A 26,891-nucleotide genomic window follows, 5' to 3' on the forward strand; every position below is an offset into this window, starting at 1 on the left:
GCGGGCTGTGGGGTATTGCCAATATCCAGCCGCGGCCCCCTTTCCGCTGTGCTCCCCCGGGCCGCGCTGGCTGGGAGCTGCCGGGTGGCTGCTGAGGAGGCGGCGCGGGGACGGCTGAGCGGTCGCGGGCTCAGGTAGGGAGGCGCTTGGACATGGGGATTAGCCTCAGCGGCGGTCGGGCCTGGCCGCGGCGGCCTGGGGCTCGGGCTCCCCGCCGCCTAAGCTCTCACCTCAGCCCGTTCCGCCGTCCCCCCATGGAGCCGCCCCGCCTCCGCCGGATTCGGCGTAGCTGCCCCCGCCTCCCTCGATGCGGCCTGGCCTTTCTCTCCCGGACACCCCTTCCCGCCCCCGGCGCTTCTCCTCGCCCAGGATCTCCCTCTTCTCCGGGTCAGAAGCGTCTCTTCTCTCAGCCCCCTCCTGGCCTCGCTTTGTCTCGGGGGGGGGGCCTCGCGCCGGCGGTTATGTCAGCACCGTTAACTGCCGCCCCCCAGGGGGCTCTCTAATGCTAGGCCGGGGGAAGGGGCCACCCCCCCGCCGCTTCCCGGGGAGGGGCGGCAGCGGATCCCCCTCCTCTGTGCCCAGGGTGGGGCGGACGTGTGCGGAGGAGGAGGAGGGATCGCAGGGTGCGCGGGGGTGAGACAGTTTGCAGGAGGGCCCCCCTTCCGCGTCAGTTAAAATAAAGCTAACCGGGCAAACGTGATGCGCCAAGGCCCCAAATGTCTCTAGACGCGGCTGTGCCAGCAGCGGGTCTTCGTGGGAGGAGAGGAGGGGTGTCAGTGAGCTCGTGAACAGTTACATGATGGAGGATTTATTTATGCGGCGAATAGTAAATGAGCTGGTGGGCGCTTTTGCAGCAGGGTTTTCCTCTGTGCAACGAGAGGTTGGTGTTTCTGTGTCTTTTGTGACTTGGTTTGAGTAGCTGCGGCTAGGTCCGTGGTGCCCTTTTAATATCTCGCTAGTTTGCTAAAGGCTCGTATTTAGGGGACGTGTGGGGAGTACTGTTGTGGTACTGGGATTGGCAACTGTCTAGGACCAACAGTTTTAAGCTGTTAAGGTCTAAAAATCCCCGTTTTAATGGGAACGGCCGTGTGTATGTTTAGAAATTTCTGTCTTGCAACGTTTGCAGAACGAATGTTGCAGTTCTGAGCTGCTGAATGAGAAAGTGAAAATCATTAGCTGGGTAGTTTCCAAACTGTACCAGTGGTCTGCAGAGGTCAGTCATAGTGCTGTCCTTTTCTTGTTTCTAGTTAACTTGTTTTTTTAAAATAGCTTGAAATATGTAAAATACTGTGCTGTCTGGGGTGTAGCATGTTAGGGGAGGTGGGCAGTCTCTATGACTGAACAAGCATGACTGTTTTGTGGGCTTGTCTGAGAGTTAAGCTGTGCTCTAACCTGTCAGAAAGTTTAGTAGCCCCTGAACTGGAGAACTTGAATTCTTTAAGAGGAAAGTGTTGGGTACATCTGTAGGGCTAACATAAACTGTGAAAAGTAAGTTGGATTATAGTTTGTGCTTTTAAAATGGCAGAACTGAGCAAAAAGTCTTGGCTTTATAATGGTGCTTTTTTCCCTTATCTCACATGGTGAACAAATGTTATATGTAAGGATATGACCTCAGTGTAAAATCCAGACCCCCCTAGCAATCTGTTTCCCAAAATTAGGACCACAACCTCATTAAAGAAGCTCTGACAATTTGAAATCCAGACTGTTTTTTAATGTTAAAGGTTGGCAGTTCTACATCAGCCTCTGTAATTCCCTCCTAATTTTTGTAGCTTTATGTTCCTAGTCACTTGTTGGCATTTGAACCTTACTGGTATATGTATTAATGGGATTGTATGGAGATGCTGTCGCACTGTACTCAGCAGGCATGAGAGCTCAGATGCACATTGTGATGTGTTTGGGTTATCGTGCTTTATGAAAGGTGTGTCAAAACTGGAGACAATCCCGATTTAAAAAAAACCTGACAATGAGGAAAGATTTTAAAAACTGGATATGTGAAGTCTTGAGACAAATTTTCAGATCGGTTAGGGGCTATTATGAAGATTTTCTCCATGTCTGTTGAAGGTAGAGCAAGAAGTAATTTGCTTAATTTGTAGCAAGGAAAAGTTAGGGTAGGTATTAGGAAAAATTTTTTTATCTTTTAAGAACAGTTGTTATTGGAGTAGACTTCCAAGATAGGTGGTGGTATGCTTGTCATTGGAGGTCTTTGAGAACTGTTTAGACCAAATGTGGGCAAGATCCAGCTAGCACGCCAGATCCTGCCTATGGCCTGTCCCATAGGCTGCAGAGAGGGAAGAGCTTTAGGTGCTGCTTCTGACCGCCCGCTTTTGGGCCAATAGGAGCTCAGAAATTTTGCTGGAGGTGGAAGCAGTGCACAAAACCAGCCAAAACAAGTGCTGAGAAGTTTTGCTCGGTGCAGCTCTCCTTGGTCGGACGAGACCAGACACCCTTCCCCTGCACCTCAGTCACCTACTCTAAGCTGCCTTCTGCACTTCCATTCCAGTCTTCTCAGTCCCACCATAGAAAAGACCACTAACCAAAATCTTTGAGTGTCTCCCCCATCAAAAATTATTGCCTGCTCCTGGCTTAGACAAATTTGTCAGGGATGGTTTAGATCCTAAACTATCCCTGACAGATGTTTGCCCAGCTTGTAGGAGTTCTTGGTTTTGCATCTGCATGAGGGGTGCTGGACTAAGTGACTCTGTGTCCCTTCCAGCTGTGTGATTCTCTGATTTCGTATTTAGCTAAACTGTTGTTCACTCAGATGTAATGGGAACATATGGTAGCCTGACCCACACTAGAGTCTCATCCCTTACACAGTAGTTCGCACTTTTAAGATGACTGTACCTCTATCAGGTGTCCGATTTGTCTTGTAATCCCCCTAATTCCACTTAATTTAAAAACTGTGCATAAAAATCAGATATAAAAATGCACAAGTGTCAGCATACTATACCTGAAATTTGCTTATTTTCTTATTTTTACTATATAATTATAAAATCAAGTGGAATATAATTATTGTACTTACACATCAGCATATAGTATGTAGCAAAGTACAAACAAGTCATTGCCTATATGAAAGTTCCATTTGCATGGATTTTGCTAGTGCTTTTTAGGTAGTCTGTTGTAAAACAAGACAAGTACCTAACCCCTTGGAAAACTTCTGTGTTCCCCTAGGTTTATGCATTCCTCTGCCTTATGAATCACTGCCTTAACAGATAACTGGGAGGTGTGGTTTACTTTACTGGTTTACAGATGATAGCACATATCTGGAGCGAACAGTAAGAAATTCAGGTATCTTGCAATTCAAGACATGAATGGTTCTTTTGAACATTTCAGAGGAATTTTAATGATTGTGAAAAACTTTCATATCAGGCCATAGTGGGTAAGCACATGGACTGTTTGATTTTTGGGGAAAACTTATCAGCAGTTATATTGTTCACAGATTTCTGGTGGGATAATGACCTGTGATAGGGTAAACAATGTCTTTGCATTTAAGTGGCCATAATTAGGCTATAAGGTTTACACCTCATTAAGATTATTAGGGAAGTTCACACTTGGTGATGTTGTTTTAGTCTCATCCTGCAGACCTAGACAGTGATGCATCACATAATTGCAAACAAAACGGGTAGAAACTTTTGATTTTTTTTTTTTTAATTAAATTGAAACATAGGGGAGGTAGAAAAATCTGGGAGATGAGTTTTCAGAGTTTTCTACCTCATGAGCGTTTTGAGTTGTGTACTGTGGTGCTAGACCACTGAATCTATGAGAATGACAAGAAGTCCTGTGGCACTTTGTAGACTAACAGATATTTTGAAGCATAAGCTTTTGTGGCCAAAGACCTGCTTCTGGCACCTTATAGACTAACAGATATTTTGGAGCATAAGCTGTCGTGGGCAAAGACCCACTTTATCTGATGAAGCAGGTCTTTGCACCCAAAAGCTTATGCTCCAAAATATCTGTTAGTCTATAAGGTGCCGCTGGACTTCTTGTTGTTCTCAAAGATACAGACTAACACAGCTACCTCTCTCATACTGAATCTATGGCTATCTGCATCTGTGAGCAGCACTGCGTCCAATATAATATCCATTAGCAGTCATCCATTTCCAAATAGAATTGGGCGATCTAAGTGAGAGATTCATGTAATACTGTTGGAAGCTGTTATGGTTTGCTGTGGCAATGCAGGTTGGAATGTTTGAATAATACGTTTTATAATCCATGTGCTGCATTATCTAATAAATCTTGATTTTTCAAATGAAAGCATATAAAATACAAATCACAGATGTTAAATCCAGTTTTAAATATACAAAGTAATGCTTTGTCATGGGCTAGCCATAAAATCCTCCAGTCACTTTATTTGTAAATATTTTCTGTCTCACGTAACATACAGGAGGTCAGAATAACTTATCTAATGATCCTTTCTGGTCTTAAACTCAAGATATTAAAAAAATCTGTTGGATGAAATGAAAATGTACACTTAGGCCAACTTCATATTATTTCAGAGCAAAGGAAATAGCTGTAATAACTACAGGGAGGCTGTTACAAAGAATGTAACACATGGGTCCCCAATAGCAGTGATTCTGGATATATTGTTAACAATGGCTCTCAACGTTCCCAGACTACTGTACCCCTTTCAGGAATCTGATTTGTCTTATACCCCAAGTTTCACATCATTTAAACTATTTAATTATTTACAAAGTCAGCTAATCTTTCCCATAACAGAAGAACTAGGGGTCACCAAAGGAAATTATTGGGTAGCAGGTTTAACACTAACAAAGATTTTCTTCACATGTGCATAGTAGGCTTGTGGCACTCCTTGCCCAAGGAGGTTGTGAAGACCAAGACTTTAAAAGGGTTCAAAAAAGAACTAGATAAATTCATGGAGGTTAGGTCCATCAATGGATAATAGACAAGATGTGTAGGAATGGTGTCCCTTGCCTGTTTGTCAGAGTCTGGAAATGAATGTCAGGAAAGGAATCACTTGGTGATTTCTTGTTATGTTGACTCCCTCTGGGACATCTGGCATTGACCACTGTCAGCAGACAGGGTACTGGGCTAGATGGACCTTTGGTCTGACCCAGCGTGGCTGTTCTTGCGTGTTTAAAAAAAAAACCAAAAAAAACGGAAGTGTCACAGTACCCTATTACTGAAAAATTGCTTATTTTCTCATTTTTACCATGTAATTGTAAAACAAATTAATTGGACTATAAATATTGTGCTTACACTTCAATGTATATAGAGAACATTATAAACAAGATACTGTATAATTTTTGTTTTTACCAACTTTGCTAGTGTGTTGTATGGGGCCTGTTGCAAAAGTAGGCAAATAGCCATGAGTTGATATACCCCAGGGGAAAACCTCTTGGGGGTGGGGGTATGCATACCCCTGTTTTAGAATCACTGATCTATAGTAAACCATTGTTGCGAGGGATGGCATATTCCCATCTTGAGTTTGATATACTAAACTAATACTCTACACTACTTGAGCTTTTTGTCATTCTGAGACCAGATGTTACCTGTTGGCTCTAAGATTAATTAATAAGATGTGGTGATAGGATACGTATCTAATATTTGCATGTTTTAAAATCATATTTCATTTTGTGAGTTTGTACATCTCCATAATTATGCAATTGTTGGATGGCTGAAGGCACTAAAACACACCTGTGCTTTATTGTGTTGGTTTTGGTGTAGTAAGATCTTTTCTCTTTCTATGCTTGGGCCATGGTGATAGTGCGGAGGAAAGACTACAAACTTTCATGCCAGTTACTTCGAGTGACTAGTAGTCTTTTTCCCTGTCCCCAAAGAGACAGGACTGGTTCACATATTTATTTTTTGAGTGATATTGGAGGATCGTTATATTTGAAGCTGCAGTTTGGTAAAAAGGTAATCTTGTGTGCAGTTCAGAGGTCATCAAGAGCTTGCCTTGAAATGTTTGTTAGAACTAATACTGCTAAGAATCTGCAAGATAACGTAGAGCACTAGAGAGAGCTCAATAGGACTCGGAGGTCATACGTCTTTCTACAATATGGAAGAAATTTTGTGATATTGGACAAATATGGTAATGGTTCATTGTTGACCTAACAGCCAGAATTTTCTTTTGCGTCAGTAATGCATATTTCAGGGTTTGAAGACGTAGATTTGAATGAAAAAAGCTGCTTATTAAAGCTGAGTTGGAGAATGTTATTTTCATAAGCGATTAAGGCAACAGGGACTCACTCTTGCTGCCTCCCATGTGACATATATGCTGCAAATATAAAAATGTCTGCTTCTCTGCTTTTGTTTTTCTGTATGCCAGGCATCTTGTTTTCTGTATGAAACTAGCTTTTTGTTCCAGATTTTGTTTACACTTTGGGTTTGATTTGCAAGTGTTTCTGAAACCAGAACTTTTTATACATGCTTTTGAAATTGAAATTCAGGAAACAGATTTGTATAGTGTAGATTTGAAAACTTTTAACATGCAAAGCTATAATATGTGTCAAAGCCAAATCTTAATTCCTGCTAACTCAAATTATTTTGATGTTTTAAATCTTTCTTGCAGAATAGCATTTTTGCTGATGTATAATTTTAGAGGCAAGTAGAGTACACTCTGCTTCTCGGTCCCTTTTTTTTTCTTTGCTGTCTTGAACGCATACTCAGTCCTTTTCTGAATCTAGGTCAGTGTGTCACACCCATTGTAGGTAGGGCCTATATGAGCCTCTTGTATGAGAATGCAAATGAGAACTTGAATTCATAGAACAGTAAACATTTATTAAAATCTCATGCAAATGAACAATAAGTATTTGAAATTATAGGTTCTTAGTCTACTACAATCCAGAGTGAGCAAATGGCTGAAATGTTTTTGCACGATTGCAATCATGGTAGGGTTGCTGAAGGTTTCTGTTGGGAGTTAATCTTTATGCTTTGTGAAGGTATTCATCTACCAAGGGAGTATCACTGAGTGATGGAGTAATTAAGGTGTAAAAGTATAAAATTATTCAGAAGCTCTGATAGCCAAAAATCAATTTATAAGCTGTAAATCACCTCATAACATTCTCAAGTTTGTAGCACGCCAGACTCTGAATCAGGTGTTGTGGAAAGATCTTAAAATTATTGCCATGACTAAGTAGGAGTATAAGTAAGAGATGTACTTGGCTTTTCAAGCTAATATGCCAAGGGGAAGAAGCCACCTCTCACCACAGCCATGACATTTGAAGTGGAGAATTCTCCTCAGGGCTGGTTGCAAAGTTAGGTCGGCTTAACTGTAGTGCTTAGAACTATGGAAAAAATTCACACTCAATGCAATGAAATTAAGGTGATCTACGCCTCAGTGTAGATGCTGTTAGGTTGACAAAAAAGTTGTTCCAAGCATCTAGGGCAGGGATGGGCAATAATTTTTGATTGGGAGGCCACTTTCAAGAATTTGGTGAGTGATCAAGGGCTGCACTCTGCTTTTATGATAGAGGAGGAGGTGTGGTGTCTGCGATAAAGGTTGGGTGCAAGGGGAAGCTTGGGGTAGGACACTGGGGTACTGGAGGGGTGGCTGCAGTCTGGGAGGGGATATGGGTACATGAGAGGGTTCTGACCTGGAGGAGGGGTGTAGGGTCTGGGAGGGGGTTGTGTTGTGGGGCAGGGGTGCAGAGGCTTTCAGTGCAGGAGGGAATTGTGATCTGGGGCACGGAGTTGGAGGAAGGATGTGGGTTGCCAGGTTCAGGTTGGGAGGTGCTTATCCTGGGAAGCTCCTGGCCAGAAGCCCAGCAGGACCCTCAGACAAGCTCACTGTGTGCTTCACCCCTAAAAGCCACTCAAAGCATCTAGCAGCAGGGGCCATATGCACCTCTGTGTCCTGCATGCCCCTTTCGGGGAGGTGCCTCCACACATTCCCTGCAGCTCCAGTTGGCCAGTTTTCAGTCAGTGGGAATTGAGATTGTGATGGAGGTAGGGGCAGAATGTGAAACCCCCCCGACCTCCTCAGGGGACACAGATGCACACAGCTCTCGCAGTAGGTCTGTTTGAGTGACATGTGGGAGCATGGAAGGCAGTGAGCCTGCCCCAGAGTCCTGCTGGGCCACAGCAGGGTTCTGGGCTGAATCCCGCCCTCAGGCCATATTTTGCCCATCCTGATCTAAGGTAACTGTGTCTCAGAGGTGGGTTTACCACAATGATGAAATAAACCCTTCTTTTGCTACAGTGATTGCACTACAGTATCTGGACATGGAATGCTGTAGCATTCGTAGTATAGACATTCCTTCATATTGTGTATCCTAGTTAAGTGTATTATCAAAGCTGCTTTCATTAGGGAGAAACTAGGATGAGTGATAAAGTATAGTACCCAGCATAGCAATGCAGAGTAGAACATTGTGGATTTTTACCTTTTCTTTACTGTGTGTCAGTGTTGCTAACCTCAGTGATTTTAATTTTTTGCCAATGTGGGCTGCTTTTGAAAGGCCTTTTGGTAACAAAAGGTACTGGATCAGTGGCAGAAGAGATTTGTGGGTATAAATTACTGTCTCGTGCTCAAATTTGAGTAGTTTCACTTAGAGCCCTGCTGCTCACCTTACTCCTCTGTAGCCGTGTGGTGGCCTTTTAAGTAAACACCCACTGGGTCATATTTACATCTGGACCAAATACATTGCTCTGAAGCAACAAAAGCCGTGTTGCATGTTCACTGTTGGGAAGAGATCTCTGTTGTCCACAGCAAAGCAAGCCTTCTAACTGGTGGGTTTTTTTTGGGGCGGGGGGGCAGGAAAGCAGCCAATAGGAAGGAAGGAGTGGGATAAAAATCGGGAAGTGTCTCACATTCAACTCAATAGAGTGGTGGCTGCTGCACCGTTTTGTGACCCTCCATGATTTTTTGTTTTGAAATAGCAAAAACTTTGGCATTTTGAAACAAATTTTCTTTGGTGATTTTTGGGTTACTTAAAGGTTGTGGACAATGCTTTGTTTATTTCTGTGCAATTGCTGTCAGCTAGAAGGCACTTTTTAGACCTGCATATGGCTTTATTTGTAGTAAGTAGATAACTTGTGTATTTATGTTCTGAATCCTAACTCTTGGTTGCCCTATAGATTAGGAGGAAACATGATTCCTTCTGCTGAATTAGCTTAGTTGAACTATTTTAACTCAACAAAAAGCAGTCTTGTAGCACTTCAAAGACTAACATAATGATTTATTAGATGATGAGCTGTCGTGGAACAGACTCACTTGAGACTATGCATTTGGGACTGTACCTGGTCGTAGGTTCATTCTATTTGAGTCTGCTGCTTTTTAATCTCTGTTTCTCTTCTGTGAAACCTCCCTAGGCTGTGCTCCTTTAGAGAGCAATAGATATTCCTCTGAAATTTGGGTATGAATTTAGTTAAAATAAACTGTCTGTGGTTCAGCTTCTTACATTGATAGGGTAGTATTGAATAATTTTATTTTACTATACATTAGGTTGCTGTCACTGTAAGATTAAAACATATAAAGTACTTTCTGCTTATAAACAGCTTCGTTGTGGCTTCAACTTTGCATGGTTTTACTTCATGTTGAAATAAGGAATGAAGAACTGTGCATTAGTTTACCCATATTCAGAGGAAAGTTATTGAGGGAATTACAGCTATTAATGCACCATTGAATTATTTTACTCCTGTTTCATACATAAAACCGAGCAGGGAATGGTGGAATCCGCAATTTGAGACTTTATCATGAGTTTCACTATTGTGGCTGTATTTTATGCAATTTGGGACTTTCTTAAAAGGGTAAAAAGTGAAATAATACAAAATAAATCAAGAACTGTTTTTCATGTTCATAGCAAGCACGTACCCAAGAAGAACGATGACAAGACTATAGGTATTTAGAAATTTGGTCACCATTTCTCTTAGTGTACTTGGAGGAGGAGGGCTTGACAGCCTCAGCAAGCCACAATCTTTAACCAGGGTCTTTACTTATTTAAGATTAGGTTAATATACAATGCATGAGGTACTAAGTTAATGTTTTCTTGTGACTTTGCTTTAATAAAAATGTAGTTCCCAGCCCAACAAAAACAAATGTGTGCAGTGAGGTAGATACTAGTATTAAGAGATGAACAGTTCACCTGTTTATCTTAATGAACCGCTACTTTTACAGCTCGAGTGGTCATTTAGTTAGTAATCTAAATTTTAATTGAAAATCATAAGAAACATTTGCTAAAAAAGTGCGGTGGACATGGACCACTGTGACTAGATAGATATAAATCACAATCAAGCTGACTTAATTCTTGAGTTAACCTAAACTGGTATAAAAGTATGCATTATGAATTTGCACAAGTATAACCAAGCTCAATTTGATTGTACCAGTGCAAGTTGCATGTTAGTAGGCTTGGTTTAAATTTAGTATGGGGTAGTTTGTACACAGTACATTGAACACTGTGAAATTCTCGCCACCATTGCATTAGCAGCAGTGAAGGTTCCCCATTGAAATTGATGCTGCAAATTGATACATCAAGCTTCTGCAGCAGTTGACATTTTAATGACTTAATATTATTTATTATTCCTCTTACAATAGCGTATATAGACCTGTATTGTAGAACTGTAGTTAAGGGGTCCCCATATTTGTCTATTAAAATTGTAAAATGGGCCTAGAAAAACAGAATGTTAGTCACAGGGGAGATTAGGGGAAGGTCTCTTGACTTTAAGAGCAACGTCTTAGCATTAGGTCATATTGCCACTGATTATCTAGATATGCAGATGACACTGCTCCCACTTTTATAACTCATACCTTCTTAATATGAGGAAATACACAGGTATAATACTATATTACAGCTGATGCAGCCCTCCAGGTGGGCACACTTTTTCTAGAATAAGAGTGCCATTTTCTGTGTTAGTTTGTCGCTACGTTGCAAGATAGCAAGTTGCAAAGAAGTAAGATAAAACTGATGTGATTGACACTTTCACTGCTGCCAATATGGGGTTTGGCCTAGCAGCAAGGAAACTGGTCTGGCTTGTTTATTCTGCTCTGCTGCTCAGAAAATCTAAAGCAGGCACAGGAGAACTGATTGTCTGCAGACTAGGGAAGACATTGCTTACCAGGTGGTTCATAGTTTCAGGGATACCTTTCCAAACGTGAAGTCGAGCAACTTAATTTATAAAGCCACTATCTTGAAGGGGCTTGAATCTAGTTGTTCAATTATCACAGTGGTGAGTGGGGTATAATAATTTTGTTAGACCTGGGTGGATTGGTGCATACTAACTTTCATTGAAATCAATTGTCAGTTAAGGGGTGAACTTAACTCTTCCAGCAACGTAGATGGCAAAATTAGACTGGATGCTTTCTCTGTACAAAGCTGTGAAGATGGGACTGCAAACAATTTAAAAATGTTCAAATTACAAAATACTTGAACTGAAGCTGTAAAAAGTTCCATTAAGATGTTTTTAAAAGTTGAGCCTGTGCTGATATTTATTTCTAGTCATAACTGACTGATAAGGTGAGTGTGTACATGATGATGACTAATACATAGTCTGTAGCTTGACTTGTGTGTGCATGCAGTTTTTTGTATGAGAAGAATCTTAAATTTTCAATTATCTGAGTTATTTAGGTTTGGTATTTTTATATCTATTCTCATTTATTTCCCAGAAATTGAGGCTGCTTGTGCTCTTTTTATTTTACTTTAGAGCAAGCTATTCTTGGGGTAGATAATGCCTGTTTCCTGTAAAGGTGCGTAGTTCACTCTTTCAGGTTCTTTAGGTAGCATAATGAGCTGTGACAGTTAATTTTCTGCATTGTTAATGACACTTTCACCAGACTTAGGCAAGTGCAGTGATGTTAGTTGTCTGCATTGATTAGTTTAAGTGGTTAGAGCATTCTGTAAGAAAAGAACAGTTGTACTGAAGAAAACCAGTAATCTTGTATCTATTCTTTAGCTGTACAAACTGCAGTTAGAGGCTGTTTGGGGGGGGTGTTATGGCAATGTAGTACTCAGCTCCCTCCGCCTTTCCCTGAATAGCATCCCGCCCTGATTGACATAGTGCAGAGGTCTGTAGCCCTTTAAGACTTCTTTGTGGCTCCAGACACTGTAATTGGAAAGTAAACAAAACAAAAAAAAAACCTTCTCATTATTTTCAATACAGTGAATGTTTGAAAGCCCAAAATGAACAATTAATGTCTAAATAGCAAAGGATATGTGATCACAAAACATTGGATAACTCCCCTTAACCTCCTCCGGGGGTGGGGGGTGGGGGAGATTTGAGAGTGAGTCAGGAAAGCAGTGGTACAAACACACAGGTAAAGTGTGAGAAAATAGAATAGGTAAAATGTTTGTGAATGTCCTGCAGTAATCATGTATCACATTACAAATCATTGTGTGTGTGCTGCCCTTAAAATAGGGGTTACAAAAAGTATAGTTTTTGATGTTATTTAATAAGGACTGGCACTTGAATTATTGATTTTTTTTTTTAATTTATTTTTTTTAATTGAATTGGGGAAAAAGTGGCTCTTATTGCTATTTTGGTTGCAGATCAGAGAGAGAGTGTGTGTGTGTGCACACTGTATTACTTGTGTCAACCTTAACAGATCTCCAGCTGCACTTCCTCCGGACCCCATTGAAAATCTGTCTTTTTTAAAAAGCCTTTTTTTGAGTGTCTTGCATGTGAGTACTCCTGGCAGTTCTCCATTGTTTTGACCATGCTAACTAGCTATGTGCTCCAGATTCACTCTGACTTGGAATGGATTGGAGATACTGGATTTCCAGGACAGGCACATCTATGGACCAGCCCTAGGAATGTGTAAATCTACAAGCAGATTCCTGGAGGATGCAGGTGAAAGTATGATTGCAAACAGCAGAAGCACTCTGGGAGAGCGAAGAAATTGCTGCAGGTGTCCCAGAAGGCAAAGGGAGGGCTGGCAACATTAGGTTCAGTACTCAGCTACAGTCCTGCCACATTTGTGAAGAGCTACATGCTGTACTTGGTAGACACCTTGCCACCACCCTGTGTTTCACCCTGAATATATCTGAGGAACACAGGGGAAGGTCTGCACTACAGTAGAAGATCAAATTAAGGTACACAATTCCAGCTATGTTAATTAAGTAGCTGGAGTTGACATACCTTAATTCAGGTATGCACTGTCTCCACTAAGGCAGGTAGAATGCTACTGTTGACTTCCCTTCCTCCCAAAGAGGGGCAGGAGTACTGGTGCTGATGCAGGCACCCTGTAAGTTCAATTTAGCACATCCCTACTAGGTGTGCTAAATCAGCCTCTGGAAGATATACAGTGGCAGGGTCAAGCTTCCCTGTACTGAAGAGGTACCTTTAATTGCAGGCTCTTGCTGTGAACGCTGAGGAGGAGGAAGATGGGGAAAGGGTATACCTGTGCTGTGAGCCAGGATCTCTATGAGGCTCCACTGTAGTGGTGTCAGTGTTAGTAGCTGAGCATGAGTGAGCCTGATACAGGAGAAGGAACGTTGTGTGTGAATATTTTTTCCAGTGGAGTGAAATACTGATACCCCAGCTTAACAGGACACAGCTATTAACTTCTTTGATTAGTTGCATCTGGCTAGAAGAGATGATGGTGCAAGGACAGTGGTAGAATTATCTGCTTTGCATTTCCTGTAGTGTTTGGTAGCTGACAAGCCAACCCGCTGGCCATATGGAGCAGATTATGTACACAAGGGTGACCCTTGAATCCTGAGAGATCTCAATTAAACTTTCATGGAGGTACTCTGAAATCTTCTCCCAAAGATTTCTAGAGTACCACCTCATTTCTTCCTCCATGATGGGACACTTTCCTGTGCCATTCAGTGATAATTTTGCAAGACCATTCAGTTAAACAGGCTAGTTGCACATGGGCGCAGGAAGCTCTGGTGTATCAGCATTAGCTTTTGGTCTGTGTGCCTTTGTCGTCCTCAGTAGTGTGATAGGCCAGTTAAAATCACTGCCTGTGGAAAATGGTGTCCATTTTCAGTGCAGATGCCTCGTACTTAAATATTTTTTCAACAGCTTCTTTATTTCCCTTCTCCATGCCTGCTATGCTCATCTTGGCTGGTGCTGTGCGTGGTCAGGATTAGTGACAAAAACTGTGTAATAATTTTGAGATACTTAAAGTAAGTTAATGATTAAATGGTGCATTGCCAGTGTTTCATTCATACTTGTACACCAAGTTACCATGAAATTACAAACAGTCCCCAAAACAGCAGAGTCAGGTAGGGCATAGTACACCACAGTGTGTTACTCTCTAAACTTCATTGAGCTCTTCTAATAGCCCTTGTGCCTGGTTGTTCAAACTCAGGTTTCAGACTCTGCAGTGCACCTCCACCCTGTGGCAACTGTCCATGTTTGCTTCACAGATATGCAGGATACAGCAGGCAGCACCTTTTAGGGGGCTTATTTTTCAATGAAGTCCAGTTCTGTGAATAAACAGTGCCAGTGCCCTCTGAGTTCAACAAAATCACATCACCTTGTTACTCTGCTCCTGCTGAGCTGGTTGTTTGAATCCTTCCTTGATGCTGTTGAGTGGCCAGTGTATGGCCTTGTGAACAAGGGAGCACAGTAAGCTCCCAGAATCTCTGCTGGCACTTCAGCATCACCAGTGGTAATCTGCTGGTTGGGAAAGAAAGTAGCTTTCTGAACAGGTCTGTGTTCTTAAAGATGTGAATGTCTTCCTCCTTCTCAGACCAACCAGCATTGGTGGCGATATATCCTTGTTGATCAACCAGTGCTTTCATAAGCCTAGAGAAGTAGCCTTTCTGTGTAAGTGCCATCAATCGCTTCAGTGTAGCCCAGGAATCCCATTACTGTAAATTGATTCACTATATACTAAACCTTGCCTAGTCACAGTCCTGCCTAGCTGAAGGTAATTAATGGCCTTGCACACTTGCATGGAAATAGAAAATCCAATGTGTTGGCTATTTCCAAAATGATTTCCACTTACCTATAGCACTCTGACATTGCAGGTTATGAAAATGAAGACACACATCTCATAGAGCTGGAAGGGACCTCAGGAGGTCATGGAGTCTAATCCCCTGCCCTCTTGGCAGGACCAAGCACCATCTCTGACTTTTTTTTTTTTTTAATCTATTTACCCCAGACCCTTAAATTGGCCTCCTCAAGGATTGAATTTACAACCCTGGGTTTAGGGGGCTAATGCTCAAACCACTGAGCTATCCCTCTCACAAGTTTCCACAGCATGATTGGTGTCTGCTTTTCCATTGTCAGTATAGCTCTTATTCTGGTGTCTTGGTACTTGTGGGCTAGGGCAAGCTTGATACATATCCAGGAATGTGGCCTTGTACATACAAAGGTTGTGTAGCTGCTGCTTGTCATCGCAAGCCTGCATCATGATGTAAGCTACCGATGCTTGCTCCTTTGTTTTAGAATTGGCACTTCACCATCTGCAGGTATTCTGTGTACACCACCAACAACCATGAATTGGATGTTGCTGTATGCTCCAGCAGGCTGTCCTCAATAAAATGATGTTCCCCACTGATTTGGTTGTTCTTCTGGGTCTGCAGTCCCAGAGGATTGTACATCCTATGCTTGTAGCAGCTATGACAGTAGTGCAGCGCTGTGCAAGTTCCACTCTTTGGTTAGCGGAGACAGGGCAATGAGGCAGTCTGTGAGGGTCTGTGGGATTTTAAAAATTTTAAGAGGTGAAAACAATGGGATATGGATGACGTTATGGGATGGAGGAAGTTGATGCTGGGAAGCTGACCCTTTTCTTTGTTGGAGCTCATGTTCAGTTGATTGTCTACCACAACGCCCAAGCCTCTCTTGCACACTGCTTCCCCAGATAGTTTTCCTTTGAGTAAGTATGGCCTGCATATTTTTGTTTCTAGATGGTTACATTTTGGCATATTAAAACACACATTGTGTGTGTTCAGTTTACCAAGTGATACAGATCACGCTGAATTACCAGCCTGTCCTCTTCATTGTTTATTACTCCTCCAAATGTTAAGTGTTGTGCCAAGAACCTGTTGTGCCCACTGGAAGCACATCACCTTGATGAGAACAGCCTGTTTACATCTTGACATTTATTAACCAGTGTTTTATCTGTTTAATGTGTGGCGTATTAACTTTACGTCATTCTAGTTTTTAATGAATGTCTTGCAGTAGCAAGTCAGATGCCTTACAGAAGTTTAAATGTTACATTAACACTGTTACTTTATCAACCAAACTTGTATTCTCACAAAAAATAAATCAAATTAGTATGCCATGATTTGTTTTCATTACTTTCTCTCCTTTTAATAGTTTTAATTGCGTCCCATACCAGACACTCTATTAGTTTGCCTGAGATGGATGCTAGCCTGACTGTCTTATAGTTAACCATATTGTCTTATTCTTTCTTTTTGTTTTTTGAAAAAATTGGCACATTAGATTTTTTTTTTCCAGGTGTCTCAAATTTCCGTGGTTCTTCAAGCCTTTGTTGAAATATTAATGCTGATCTTTAAAATCTCCTCAGCCCCTTCTTTTATAACTCTTTTGATGAAAGTTACCTGGAACAGATTTAAAACTGTCTGACTTCAGACAATTCTTTTTAACATCCTCTAAAGAGACTAGTGGAATGGAGAGAATTTTGTCTGAATTATTGGTAATTCATCATTTACTACTTCTAATGGGGACCAATATCATTGGAAAATCCCAGCTTTCACATGCTCAGTAGAGACCTCTAAAATCTCCAGTGAATCCATCTGTATTGAGGATGCTCTGGCATCTCCCACATCCTTTTTGCAACTGGACTGTGTATGCAGCATCCTGGTAGAGCGGCTCAGCTTGCTCTAGCCTAGGCTACATAGCTGAGGATGGCTTTTCCTTTAATTGTTGCTCTGTGTCAGGATGGATCAGAAATTGTAGGTGAGAGCGTGGAGTCTCTCTTCTAGGATCTCAGTGACACCCCTTCCTCCCACTTGCTGAAATCCAGGAAGTATTGAGGAGGAAGTTGAATTGAAATTAGAGGAGAGGTGACAGAAGACAAACTAGTGGTGGGAATAGAGTGGATTGACACAGACGGGCTGTGAAAGGTGATTGGGAGCTGGGGTGTGAGTGATTCTGGGAATCAGTCAAAGAAACAGGAGAAGTGGGGCAGTTGGAATTGGCAGTCTGGAGGGTGGGGAAAACACTGAGATAAGGGAGATGCAATGGGGATGGGACTCACTGATCCCTAGTAGTGTGGGGATGGGTGTGGAGAGACACCGGGTTTGACAAGGAGCTGAGATGGGGGAGAACTGGGACAATGCCCATGTGAGGGTGGAAGACTAAGATTTGATGAAGACCGTATAAAGACAGTCTGGGGCTTAAGAGTGAGTGCGGAGAGAAGCAGATAGAAAGATAAGGAACTAGGAGGAGGGAAGCTGATACTGAGTCGGGAGGGAGACTGGGATTGGGATGACAAACTCCTGAGTGGAGACTAGGATTGGATGTGCAAATTGAGGATGAATGCGGTGCTCTGGTGTGAGGTTTACCATGTGCTCTTTGGTTGTCCAGGAACTTGGCTTGCTGCCTAAAAGTGTTTGACAATGGACTCCGGCTCCTCCATATTGGCCTTGCTGATTGTCATAATTTTTCTGTCCTCAGGATGTATTCACCAACAGCGATTCATCCAGATGAGGAGGATTTCTGTCAAACCCGTGATAGTGTTATCAGATTGCTGCCATGGAATCTCTAGATGATTTTAATAGTAAATCTGGTCATGTCTATACATAATGGGACAATGAGATAGAGCTTGTGTTACCAACTCAGTGGTGACCTAAAAACTTGCTAGTACTGTCCATGTGCGCTGAATACAACCTTATTTTGAAGTGCTGGCATGTGTGTAGCAAAATTCAAAATTTTGAGGAGTAAAGGCACTTTGAAGTAGTGTGCGCACGCATGCGAGCACTTTGAAGTTTGACAGTTTGAAGTTGCCGTGGGGGAGAATTGGCCTAATGAAGTGCTGCATATTTACCACAATATTTCATTAGTAATCTCCCGTCTCCCTGGTTAACATGCCCCCTTCAAAGTTGGAGGCAAGTGTAGACCCAGCCTATGGGATTGGTTACCTTAATGTCATACTCACTTGTGTCACGAGAAGCATCAACTGTTCATCAGACCATAGATTTTTAAGGAATCAAATGTCACTCTTAAGCAACATAGCATCTTAAGCCAATGAAGAGAGTCAGTATTTCAAGCCTGGAAAACTAACAATCTGAATTCCAGCAGAAAATCACGGAAGCATTTCCACTAGTTGCAGCATCCTCAGTTGGACAGTACACATGTCTGGTGAAATGCTTGACTTTACAAAGAGGAAAAACTAGGACTAGTTTGAGGAGGATGATACTGAAATATATCTGCTCTTGAGCACACTGCATGCTGTCCATTGAACATGTAGCAGACAGATTCATCATCCAGGAAGGCTGCATATCATCAAGCAAAACAGATGGTTAAAGCAGACTATGACATATGAAAAGCACATAGTGTGAAAAGAAAGCAGTGGAATTAAAACTGGCATCAGACAGCAGACACCAAAAATCTTTTTGCTGGCCTTCATACTGTGTATGGCCCTGGTGCAACAAGGTAACCCTTATTTGAACTGTGAACCGCAGTAAACTCCTACGGCTGTCTAAACTAGAAGACTCAATTGGCCCAGGTACAATGCTCAGCAGTCTGAAAAATATACAACCCTGTGTGCCATAGTTGAGCACGTGGAAGAAGCGGATTCCCAACACTGATGGGAGAACACCTCCGGTTAGTATTGCCGTCAGTGGTTTTTGAAGCACAGATCAGCTCTGAGGTGACGAAGAATACTTGACATGGAACAGTTTAGTTACCTTGCTGCCTCCACCTCCCAGTGCTTCTGAGAAAGCAAGCAGTGCTCTTCTGTAACACCTGTTAAAAAACTTGCATTTATTTCTTACCTTATGAGACAATAACATTAATCATGCATATGTCGCAAGTGAAATCATTTTGACCAGATGGCTTTCCAGCAGAGTGCTTACCACACTGCAAGGCACCTCACATGACTTTCCTGCATTATGTGGGAAGTAGAATCTGTGCCACAGGATTTCAAGGATGCCAGCGTTGTCCATCTCTATAAATTAAAGGGTGATAGGGCAAATTAAGAATCTCTGAGGTTAAATTAAAACATATTGAGATACACATCTCATATAGCTGTGGGGGACCTCAGAAGGTCAGTGAGATCAGTCCCTTGCCCTCTTGGCAAGACCAAGCACGATTTCTGACAGATTTTTTTTTTTTTTAAATCTATTTGCCCCAGGCCCCTAAGTGGCCTCCTCAAGGACTGACCTCACAACCCTGGGTTTAGCAGACCAATGCTCAAACCACTTCGATATCATCTCCCTCTTCTCTTGCCCCAAAAATTCTTGTAGGGGTCATGCAGAGTATACTCTTGAGACAATCAGTCACCCTCCATAACTTTGTGGGGATCATACACCGTAAGCATGATCCTCACAGCCCCCAACGTACAGGAAACAAGCTGGGAGCAAAACCATAGTTTTAATATGGTGTTTGTAACTAATGCTTTGTAATTTGTAAATCATAAGGGACTATGGAAACTTTTGTTCATCTTTGGGTGCTCTGCAAATTTTTTCTGTCATTTGGCTCTCCTGTGAAAAGGATGATGGCCACAGTGCTGTGCTGGTAAGTGGTGAGGGTGGCTTCTGTGCTCTTACATTCTTTTGTTTTTGTTTTGTTTTTCCCTGCTTATGGATTAATTTCATGATGTTGATGGAGTATTTGTCTAGTCCCACAGTGGTGAGAAGTTGCTAAGTTGATAGTGTTCCTGTGCTTGCACAGAAGTGGCAGATTTACTTAAGGAGCTTTTATTTTCTGAGTGAGTGCCAGTGCATAATCATCAATTGATATTCAATTTATAAGTGTTTACATCATTTGTGCAATCATTTTGGCATTCTAGTCAGCCTAAAGAAAACTGAAATACTGTACGAGTGAGTGCCTAGAGATGTGTATGTCCACTCAATTAAGACCAGCAACATGCCTCATAATTGCGTGGATGAATTTTGCTATCTAGAGAGTATGCTGGCACAGCATGGTACAGTTGGTATTACTCTCATAGCCATGGCAAGATCTGTGTTTAGAATGCAGTCGCATTGCCTGTTGATACAGAATGATGGGGTTTTTTCAAAATCAGTAGTGACCAAAGTGTTTGCAGTGTTGTAGTAGTGCTGGTCCCAGGATATGAGACACAAGGTGGGTGAGGTCACCTTTTATTAGACCAACTTCAGTTGGTGAAAGAGACACAACATTGTTTCTCACTAAATTACGTGACTATAGGGCATTTGTGCTTACAAACATTTATGTATGGTTGTGAAATGTGGACAGAATGTCACTGCTGCATTACGAAACTTGATCTAGGCTATTTGCAGGTTCTGATGAGTGGGACAGAATTCCCAATATCAACATCCTTAATTGTTGTTGGATGTCTGACATGCAAATCATGCGCCTAAAAGTTGAGCTGTGTTGGCGGAGGATCTTATTTGACTTAAACAGAATGATGGGCTGCTAAAGCCTGTCACTCAGTCTCATGGTGACCAATGCAAGCAATGTAAATATGCTCTGACGCTAAGCTTGAAAGCAAATCAGGTTTATTCCAGCAACTGGAAAGCAACAGCTTAGGGAGCAAGGGGGCATGGATTTTTCATGTTGCCATAAATCACTTTGAAGTAGGGTTGTCAAGCCTGTGCCACAATTAATCATGCTGCTAAACAATAATAGTTTATTTAAATATTTTTGGGATGTTTTCTACATAAAATTAAAAAAAGTACAATTCACCTCATACATGTACAATAGTGCAATCTTTTTTCGTAGAAGTGTAATTTACATAAATACACTAGAAGTGTCACATTTTGGAGCCTACAGATACACTCAATCCTCCTTGTTTAGTCACTAACTAAGACAGCCAAATTTGTTTACATTTCCAAGCAATAATATTCTTATTTACAAAGCCTCCTGAAAGTGAGAGCAGGCATTTGCATGCCACTTTTGTAGCTGGGTTTGCAAGGTATTTAGGTGGCTACAATTCCAGAGGACATGCATCCATGCTGATGATGCTTGTTTAAAAAACATAGTTGGTTAATTTTGAGACAACTTGTTGGTGGATAGTTGTATGACTTCTATTCCGTTTTACCCTAATTCTGCCATATATTTCATGTTATCGAAGTCTTTGATAATGACCCTGCATGTGTTCGTTTTAAGAACACTTTCAAAGCAGATTTGACAAACTACAAAGAAGGTAGTTGAGATTTCTAAAAATAGCTACAGCACTGCACCCAAGGTTTAAGAATCTGAGGTGTCATCCAAAATCTGAGAAGGATGAGGTGTGGGGTATGCTTTCAGAAGACTTGAAAGAGCAACACGCTTTTGTGGAAACTACAGAACTCCAGGCACCAAAAAAAAGAATCTTGTGCTTTAATATGGCAGTGAGGTCACAGCACCAGGTCTGGGAGAACTCTCCCAATGATATAGGTACATGACTGTCCATAAGGCTAGGAGAAACTCATAGCACTGAGCGTGTGGCTTCCAGTGCAGGGACCCTGCTTACACTGGTGCTTTATAGTGCTGTAACTTGCTGTGCTTGGAGAGGAGGATGTTTCTTCACACTCCTGAGCAAAATGGCTACAGTGCAGTAGAGTGGTAGGATAGACAAGTCCTTGGTTTAGCTCAGTGGTACTCGGACTGGGGCTCATGAGCTGCAAATGGGTCTCCTAAAACTCTTTGCAGCGCATATTGAACACCATCTGATCTAATTATTAACCAATAAGCGTGTTTTTACTCAGTTGTTAGCCAATTGTAGTTGATAAAATAATACTTGGTCAGTCATTTTGCTGTGAGAAACACACACACAGCATTTCCCCAGTCATGCTGTTTAAATGTGAATATCTAGTACTATAGTAAATGAAATAATAAATTCACACTACTGTGGCTCTTTTGGGAAATGCGAATGACTGACTAATTTGACTCCTGAGCCACTGAGGTCTGAGCATCACAGGTTTAGCTTTTGCCCAAATAGCAGTGCTGGGCATTATGAGCTAATTAGCACATCCCAGCTGCTTTGTACTTTATCATGGTTGTATCTGGGTTAGCTATGTGGTAGCAGACTTTGAACCCATAGCAGATAAAGTGACTGCAGGATATACATGCATCATACATCATCACATGAAGGCAATATGTTCCCAGGATGTCAAAATTATAAAAAAATAAAATTCTGCAAAATCTAAACATAAAGAAATGAAAATGTTATAAGTTCATTTGAAAAGAAAAACCTGTATTGGAGAAGTAACAGAGAGGTAGCCATGTTAGTCTGTAGTCCAAAAAAACAAAGCAGCATAAATGTATCACTTTAAAGACTAACAAAATGATTTATTTGATGATGAGCTTTTGTGGGACAGACCCACTTCAATTGATGTGAAGAAGTGGGTCTGTCCAACGAAAGCTCATCACCAAATAAATCATTTTGTTAGTCTTTAAAGTGCTGCATTTCTGCTGCTGTTCTGTATTGTGGAAGGATGCTTTCTTAAAGTGACAGAATCACAATAAATTATTTTTGTGGGAAAGAATATTAACCACATTTAAGAACCTCATGAACACAAGGCTATTAAAAACAACAGGCAGCCCTGTGGAACCTTAGAGACTGAAAACTTTAATTAGGTCTTGAGCTTTTGTGGGTAAAACCCATTTCATCAGATGAGTTGGAGAGGATATTTACAGAAATAACCTTATCTTCTTGTGGGATAAGGTAATGCCTACGTTGCAAAAATATAGCACTTGTAATTAGCTGTCATGATTGGGGCATGGGTTGTCTGACCTAGTAGGCAGGGAGTCGGGTAGGATCAGATGCTAGGAGGTCAGAGATAAGGCAGGCCAGAAGGATAACTGGGAGTCAGATTGCAGGATATCAGCAAATGATAGCAGAAGCAGATATTGCAGGGGAAGCAATTCTGAGTGGGGGAGAACCCAGCATGGACAAGTTCTTGTACTTGAGTTCTATCAAGGCTGCGGACAGTTGGGAGTCCTGGTGTTGCACTAGTCAGATTGCCAGACTAGAATCCTCTGTTAAAGTTTAGCTGTTTTTCTAGCTGCTGTTGCCAGATCAGGGTGGCAGGTTGGGACTATCTGGCTGTTAAGGGACCTGTGGACCAGGATTCAAAACCTGTGGTCCTTGACATCAGCAGAGCAATTTTATTTGCTTGGGAGCCAGCTGGTGGGGAAATACTAGAAGGCAGCCTGAACTTTGGCCAGTCTGTAAAATGAATAATATATCATTATAATCTTAAAAACAAATCATTACAGCTACAGCCTTACTTCCGGTATTTCTTTTATGCATTTGGATGAGGATGACTGGTGTGCTTGATGAGTATACATTCTTCTCTAAGTGCTGTATACTAGAAGACTCAACTCAGTCTATTCAGCTCAAAAAAGAGAATGTTAAATTACAATCTGCCAGTATGTACATGGGGAGCAAATACTTAATAATGGGCTTTCCAGTGTAGCGGAGAAGAGTGGAGACAAGTTTGGACCAAAAATAAGGTATAAATTGTAATAGCGAGTAATTCATTATTAGATCAATTTGCCCAGCATACTGGTGAATTCTCCACCAGTAACCATTTTAAAATGAAGATGAGATCTTTTTTCCTAAAGAAATGTGCTCATGGAATTATTTTGGGGAAGTTTTATGGCCTGTGTTATATAGCAGGTCAGATTAGATGATCACAGCAGTCCTGCCTGGTTTTGGAATCCATGAATCTTGTTAAATCTTTGACAGTGGGAACAATACGCTCCTGATGGCAAAGGTATTGGAGAAATCACATCTCCTGGCTTAGAGAGGATGTCTGCACTATTGTTAAACCCCACAGCAGAAAGTCAGGGACTGTTGTGAATGACCCCCCATTTCCTTCCCTATCTGGACCCCCAAACAAAAATCCTTTTACTGTTAAGTTTTTAGATTAATTTAATGACTGGGGTGGGAGGGCCAGGGCAGCTTTTTTGATATTTTTGGTTCATTTTCTGCCTAAAACATCTTTTTCTAAAATCTCATATAAGTTCTGTGGTGAAACTTTGCTTTTACAAGAAGAATTTCCATTTCAAAAGCAACCTTTAAGCCTTTCCTCCCTCCTTTCTTGAGACTATATTTTTGGCTTTAGTGACTGCCGAGGCGTTACTTTAATACATGTGATGGATATGGGAGGATGGATGTTGTTTGGTGGCATTGTCAGCTGGAGGAGGTTCAGTCACAGCTCTGCCCCCATCCAGACCTCAATTCTGCAGTCCCAAGAAGATTATGCTAGCACAATTTCTACTGTTAGCCTACTTAAAGCAGTACAGCAGAACAGCTGCAACACACACAAACCGAGTTGGAGACACTTGAGAGTTCTATAGTTAGCTTGGTCTTCGAAAACATTTGCTGGTCTTTGTTCATTTTTAAGTTCCTAAATGTATGTCTGCACTGCGATAAAGTTTGGCTGTGGCAAGTGAATGTGTGAGTGCTGCTTTGTCCGCGGGAGTACTCTACTGCTGACAAAGTGAAAACCCCCCTCGTTTGGGGTGGAAGTGTTTAGGTGAGAAATGTCGACAGTGTTCACACTCGCTGACTTTTAGCATCAGAGCTGTGTTGACATAGCCTTGTTGCTAAAAGCTGTGCAGTGTAGACACGCCCTGAGGCTGTGTCAACCCTACAGCATAAAGTCAATTTTAAGGTAGAATTTCTCACGATGACTTTCTAAGGCAGCATAACTCCAAGTTTGAATTTAAAAGGTTGAATTAATGCTAGTGTGGAAACACCGTTACTTTAAATCGATTTTTTTATTGCCATCCATAAGTGTCCCACTGGTATCCCACAATGCCCTGCAAGTGTCCGTTCTGGCGGCTTTCACCTTTGTTGCTCTCTAGGTGTGCAGGAAGTAGGTAATAGGAAGCCCAGGAATTTAAATTAATTTTCTTTCTGGCCGGCGTGGATAGCACACCTTAGGAGCCATCCAGTGCACCTAGCCATTGTGGCTACTCAGGGTTCTTCTGATCTGAGTTCTCAAGGTTGCAAAAGAGCTCCAGTGTGGAACCACAATGAGATCCTGGATCTCGCTTCTGTGTGGGGTGAAGAACCAGTAATGAGTGGACTGTGAGTCAACAGTGAAATGCAGACATTTATGAGAAGATTTTGTGGGGCATGATCAAGACTCACACCTGAGACGCTTAGCAATGCTGGGTCAAAATAAAGGAGATTGTGCAGAACTATCAAAAAGTGAGAGAAGCCAATGGGCGATCTGGGTCATCTCCCAAGACATGTTACTATCAGCAGCTGAACATCATTCTTGGTAGAAACCCAGCCACGCTCCCCGAGGCTAACAAGGACTCTTCAGGAGACTGTCTTCAGGACTTCAGTGGGAGCTGAGAGAAGGACCAGGAGGCTGATGTAGAGGAGGATGTTGACATTCAGCAGGCACTTGATGAAGCTGATCCTGCCGAGCCTGGAGCTCTTCATCGCCCTTGACCTCAACCCAGTCTCCTCATTGACACTTAATAATCCAGGCTCCAGCAAAGGTGCAGAGGGCTCTTCTGGTGAATGATTATTTTAAACCATTACAAGTGGGTTGTGGCTCAGGTGCAGTGGATCTATGCCCCTTAGAACAGCTTGTTAATATTTTTGGGGATGGAGTGCCTTTCCTTTTTGGAGATCTCCATAAAGGTTTCAGCCAGGTATTCTTCTGTTTTTCACATGAGGTTTTTGGGGAAGCCTGATTTATAGTGGCGTGCCATGCAACCAGTAAGTAATCTGGCATCATGGCACCACAGAGCATTTTGGCAGATTTTCCAGCCCGTTCATTCTCTGGGTAAGCACCGTGTGTCACATTTAAAAATTATATCAACATTTTGCTCTTCATTGTCTTCAGCAGGCGGCATGTATGGGGGAGTTAAAGCCTCTGAGCTGAGGCGAAAGAAAAGATCCAAACAGGATCGAACTTGAAAAGGCAGGCAGGGAGTGAGTCAAGGCCACCGCTGACAGAAGCTGGACCCAGCAGTGGCAGCAAACCATGCTCCAGTGCAGGAACAAGTACTCAGCAGAACTGCTGATGGCTGTCAGGGAGCAAACTGAAATCCTGTATTGCATGCTGGAGCTGCAAAGGGACACCCACCACAGGACTCATTACATGGCATCCACACGCTGTTGCCTAGCCTCCCCTCAGTATGGCTCGAACCCCCACTCATTGGGGTCCCTGAATGTGGGAGCAGGGAAGGAGGGAGGGTAAGGACAGTCTTTGCTCCATGTCCAGGACCTCTCCACACTGCAAAAGGCTCACATTTCACTACATGTGGTGCCAGGATTCCCTTCTTTTACCTACCTACCTACCTTAACTGTCCCCGCTCTAAATAAAAAAGAATAGCTTTATGAAAACCACAGTGTTGTTTATTGGTTCACATGTGGTGGGGTGCAGTTGGAGGTGCTTTTATAAAGGTCAAGCACACATCACTGTTGGGGGTTGCTGGTGGTATCACAGTAGTTTAAATGCAGCAGATTCACGTGGCTATCAGCTCATTTGTAAAGCTATTTTTCAAAACCTCTCTGATTGCTGTTGCACTGCCTAGGACATCTGTTTCTGCAGCCCATGTGGCTATGAAATTTTCCCTCTTTGATTTGCAAATGTTATGGAGAATACAACACACTGCAACCATGGTGGGGATGTTGGCTTGGCAAAGGTCCAAACTGGTTAGAAGGCACCTGAATCTGGCTTTTAAATGGCCAAAGGAACATTCCACCGCCATTCTGCACTTGTTCAGCCTGTAATAGAAGTGCTTCTTGCTGTAGTCCTGGGGACCTGAGTATGGCTTCATGAGCCAAGAGAGCAGAGGGTAAGCAGGGGTGCTCAATATCACTATGGGCATCTCCACATTGCCAATCTTGATTTCTGTTCTGGGAAGAAAGTCCCATCTTGGAGCTTTCTGTACAGACCAGAGTCTCTAAAAATGTATGC

General features: G+C 42.2%; 1 protein-coding gene across 3 annotated transcripts in view; it reads left to right on the plus strand.

Moving 5' to 3' along the window:
• KDM4B (lysine demethylase 4B) overlaps nt 1-26,891 on the plus strand; it is a 209,693-nt gene continuing 182,802 nt past the window's right edge. For all 3 annotated transcript variants that reach the window (XM_074978255.1, XM_074978257.1, XM_074978256.1), the window contains exon 1: nt 1-134. The gene's annotated coding sequence lies outside the window, so the exon portion shown is untranslated. The remainder of the gene's footprint in view (nt 135-26,891) is intronic.

This window comes from Carettochelys insculpta, chromosome 27, assembly GCF_033958435.1.
Source record: "Carettochelys insculpta isolate YL-2023 chromosome 27, ASM3395843v1, whole genome shotgun sequence".
In the NCBI taxonomy this organism is placed as follows: Eukaryota; Metazoa; Chordata; order Testudines; family Carettochelyidae; genus Carettochelys; species Carettochelys insculpta.